Here is a 5,000-nt window from a genome sequence, read left to right on the forward strand (position 1 = left end):
GCATATATACAGAGAAGTTTTAGAACGGTAAGTTTATAGATGAAAATCATTACCTACAAATAAGCACCTTTTTCCATTTATTTTTTTGTCTTAATTATTTTCTTCGTGATTTACTTATTCCACTTTAATAATCGACACTGGACGCCATGCCCAGGTAGCTGCATGATTAATTAATTGAAGTGCACAAGTATTCACTGAAAAACTGCATATAATTATAAATCCCTCTCTTTTAAAGGTAAGGAAAATACATATCAATTACAATGTTTTATTCGTAACACTCAGTATGCAATAGGTTTGTTTAATAACTGATTCATATTAAATATGTCTTTTTTATTATACTTGAAACCTCACTTTTTTCACTCGCAGCTTACTCAAAAATGCGGCATTCACGAGTATTACAACCTTCACAATGTGCAAGCAAATAAAACACCAATTGTTGATCTCTCTGCCCAATAAAGTTCATTAAAGCATTAGATACCGCATTTAAGTATTTTTCTTTCTTTTCAGAACGCCTGGCCACATTTAGGTAGCAGAATGGGGGCAGGACATATAAGTCACCTTCTGATAAGCCTACAAAGTACATTATTGTTTGTTGTGAAAGATTCCCCCTGCTGGCACTTTGTATAAATTGTTACAGCCATTTATTTGTTATCAGACTTAATTTTATTTATTTTTATCTTCAAAAGATTAATTCGTCATTTAGGAACTGGTTAATGACGAGTAGGATCACTGAATGGTGAGGCACTGATATGGAAGATCTAATTCCGTCCGAGATAATGAAAGGAACGGAACGAAAAGAAAATGGATAAAAAACACAGAAAACGGAAAAAAGTGATCAGATATTAAGTTGTGTTTTACAAAATATTCTTTTCATTATAGATATTGATGTCGACTTTTTTTTCTTCTAATCTCGCATTTCTATTATGAAAAAATGAACTAAACCAAAAAAATCCTTGTCTTCCATTTGACTTTGGTAAAAATATATATATTCGATGAAATCAAAGAAAATAAACGAATGCTTTAACTACAATTAGATTTTGTATATTGTTATTTGTAGTTTCTTGTTTAATCGACTTACTTTACGGAAGGCCAACCGTTTTCCTATATTTTATTCACAAGCTTTATTTATTCAGGGTAGTAACCATGCGAAAATATCTACAAATCAAGTTTCCATCAAAAAATAATTTCAGACTTTACTGGTGTTATAGGTTTCTTTCAGGGATGGTGGTTGTTATATGTCTCTAAATGGTGTAAGGTTTGAGTAAATGCTGGATTATATATCTAAAACAGCTATCTAAACATAATTTGGGCTCAGTAGAGGACTATGCGAACTGACCAGCTGGCTGACAAAAAAATCGTCCTTCGGGGGGCTTCAATAAGGATTAATTTCTATTTAGCCTGACTAGCAAAATAACCCTTACGTCAATCCCCGTGAAAGGAAGAACCGTCAATCCTCTGAATCATCATCTTTAATTGCTAAACCCCTTGAACCCCCAATAACAGCCTGGGGTTCGCCTGGTCCATCCGCATATCCTTGACAGCTAAAAAACATCTAAGCTATACGTGGAAAATAAAACATTGATTATAACACGTTTGCTATTCCTTAAGGCAACAATGTAAAATACAACATTTCCTACACCACAACCAGTAAGGATGAAGCCTCAAATCCCTCAAAAAAGTTGTATTACTGCATAAAAAGTTTATTTATTTTACTTTAATCGTTACTGTTTGGTGCAGAATCATCGGCCAACGTTACGGGTTGCGCGAGTCTTTTGTTTTTAAAGGTATTACCAGCTTCACATACAGTTATACACAAACGTTGATACAAACTTATCTGGAGGTGCGTTGATGCAATACTCTTCGATACACATAGTGATGGGTGACTGTAAAACGCACTCACGCTGTGACTTATGGGCTACACGAGTTAAATGCACACAGAAGGGTAGATCTTTGAATGATTACTAGGGGGAGTATTGCACCAACTGTAGCTCCGACGATCAACCTCCTGCCATGTTAACGAAGTAAATCATTTACTACGGTACAAACAGTAGGGTAAGGCGCAGGAGTCACAGAAATTTCGAAAAAGGGGGTTTTGGGTTTAAACTGTAGTAAAAATCTAACTTCTACAGACCTGTAAAAGCCGTGACATAGATACAAATTTTTCGTTTGGAGCAAATATGTATTTTGCACTCGTCGAAGGTACCAAAACGAGGAGCGAAAAGAGAGTGGCGGTTGTTAGTTAATGCGGTTCATAAGTAAATCAATAAATGAAGCTAATTTGATTTATGTACTGAAGTAATCTAACAATCTACTTTACATAAACTATGAACACATTTACATACTTCTATACTTAAAACACATTTTACAATTGTTAAAATATAATGTGCAAGAACATAAACTAATATTTCCAAGACTAAGGTGACAAATTACATAAATGAAAGGAAGAGAGAGCCAAATGATAAGGAAAGAAAGCATGCAAGTGCAAGCAATGGCCCGTAAGGATGTTGATAAGAGTGTAGAAGAGCATAATATAGGAGTTAATTAAAGAAAAACAAAACGATAGATTTTGTATAAGAAATGATAAGATAAAGTGTCTCAAAGTGTGTAATCTGATAACACTGGGACAATGGACTGTGTCGACCACTTAGTATAACGCAAAAAAGGTGTGGACACAGCGACATGGGGTCAGGATATACCATTAGGATTATGGGTTGGAAGAAAGTTTACGATGGGTAATGCCATTTAGGGGATCGGCTGGCAGACTAGGGATGGGCCGCAGAGGAAAAGGGATGAAAAAGAAATAAGATGAATAAAAAGAAATAAGAAAATAAAGAGCGAGAAACAGATGCCAGATCGAAACTAAGCCACCGTGAAGAACAAAAGGAAGACGAAAAGCAAATAAGGAGGAGAATAAGAGGGCAAGGTCCAGAGATGGAAAGAAGGGGAGGGGGGAAGAGGGAGGGAAGGAGGGAGGGGAAGCGCTCAAATCCCTGGCGAGTGTGAGAGCTTTGTTCTGAGCGGAAAGGAAATGTATGTTAAGTGTGCTTGTTGTGTGTGCCGGGCCAAACGTGAACTGCGCGCGATTATACAGCTGTCTGTGCTGTGTATATGGCTGTGTATTTTGCTGCATGTGTTAGTGTAACTCTATCTTGTGTATTCTAACACTATTTGGCTTAATTCTTAATTAAAATCCGCAGTTACATTAGGTACTGATATAAATGTAGCACTGTAGCATAGTAATTAAAATATCCGTGTGGTGTAGTTATGCTATCATATTTTATATATGTAATTAATCCTTCGTGTACCTCAAATAAACCGAATTTAATAAAACATCCCTTGAATGTTTTGTAAACATTCGCACGTGCCAGAAGAATGAATGCTTGGCAACGAAGGTACGAAGTGCGCGTTAAAAGATATTGAGATTGATATACGCTGCAGCAGGCCAGGAGAGGGAATGTGAAGGGCATAGAACAACATAGGGTTGTAGGGCAGCATAGGGAAGTTCAATAATGAGAGGGGGGCGAGTAATGCATGCGTGTGTGTGTTAGTATGTGTTAGTGAATTTTTCGTTTTTGCGTTTTCAGTCAGATCAAGGGGGAAAGAACAGGCGAAGAGGAGAGTGTGAATTAAGATCAGTGTCGAGATGTGATATATATAAACAAAGTAATTACGAGTCGGATATAAATAAGTGAGGGGAGAGTAATTTGGAAACAAAGAGGAAATGGCAGAATGTACATTGAATGAGGGAAGGGGGAAATTTTTGAAATATAACAAAGCACTGGAGAGGCAGCGTGAGAAAGCGAAGAGAAGGTATCATTTGGAGCGTGACGTCATAACCAGGGACTACTGTTAAAGAGTAAAGAAGTTTAGAGTAATGAGATGTGACCCGAGTGGGGCGAATCTGCAAAGAAGTGCTGGGTGAGAGGTGCCGAGGGGGGCTGTTAGGAGCACCCAGGGCTAAAGTCGCGAGGCAGACACAATTACGGAGTGAAGGAGTCTCCAAGCCGAGCGGAGAGCCACTTGGAGAGCAGAGTGCCCGGCTCGCGATGAGAAAGACAGAAAGAAAGGTTAACGAGAGAGGGAAAACACGCAAAAAAAGAGACAATGAAAGGTATGATATGTGAAGAGGTTTTGGATTTTATCGATGAAAAAAATAGGCCTGCTTACGGGGTAGGATATGAGACTGGGAATAAAGAGGAATTTAAGGAAGAGATCTACGGAAAATGTTACATGAAAATTAGTACAAAATACATGAAAAAACAATATACACAGAAAAGATTAGTTGCTGAAATATCAAATACTTGGAATCTGCAAAATATATGTATATAAATGTATGTAGAAAATAATCGTTAACTAAGATATACAGTATCAAATATTCTTTTTTTCCTTCCTGCTAAATAATTATATCCAAAAATACATTTCTCTCAAGAGATTGTAATTCGACAACAAAACACATTCGTTGTCTGAAAAATATGGCACTGGAAGCAAGCACTGGCAACGTGGGTGCACAGACGAGGTCAGGAGGTGGGGCAGGAGGCGGGGGAGGGGGCGAGGAGGCAGTCTGAGAAGAGGTCGAGAGGGCGAGATGGACGTCGAGGGCCTCGCGAGGATGATCCAGGAGGCGGCGGGGAGGGGCGTGGGGGAGCCAGGAAGTTTCCAGACAATCTCGCAGTCTTTCTGGAAATTCCCGGAGAAGGATTTGGGGCTGTTGCTGTGGCACCTCTGGGGAGGGTCGGGGATGCAGCCACGAGGTCATCCGAACGCCATGAGCGCTGCCATGAGCTCAGAAGGAGAGGACGAAGCGGCCCTGAGAAGAGTGAAGTGGCCGAGAGGGAAGATGGCGGCATTGTTGCACGGTCAACAGGCCGGGAATTTTAGAAAAAAAAGTTTTAGCTTGACGTCTGCAGCTCCCGTTTGTTCTCAGGGCACGAAGTCGGAATGCGCGTGGGAGCTGCAGAGGATTGTCTAGAGCCATGAAGTACAAAGAGAAGGGAGCCATC

At 39.3% G+C, this 5,000-nt stretch overlaps 1 long non-coding RNA gene across 1 annotated transcript in view; it reads right to left on the reverse strand.

Moving 5' to 3' along the window:
- Positions 1-251: 251 nt before the first annotated feature.
- The window catches only part of LOC119575098, a 21,566-nt gene continuing 16,817 nt past the window's right edge, over positions 252-5,000 (reverse strand). The window contains exon 3 of the long non-coding RNA XR_005228945.1: positions 252-5,000. This exon is cut by the window's right edge and continues 374 nt beyond it. This is a non-coding gene — a long non-coding RNA (uncharacterized LOC119575098).

This window comes from Penaeus monodon, chromosome 7, assembly GCF_015228065.2.
Source record: "Penaeus monodon isolate SGIC_2016 chromosome 7, NSTDA_Pmon_1, whole genome shotgun sequence".
Taxonomy (NCBI): Eukaryota; Metazoa; Arthropoda; class Malacostraca; order Decapoda; family Penaeidae; genus Penaeus; species Penaeus monodon.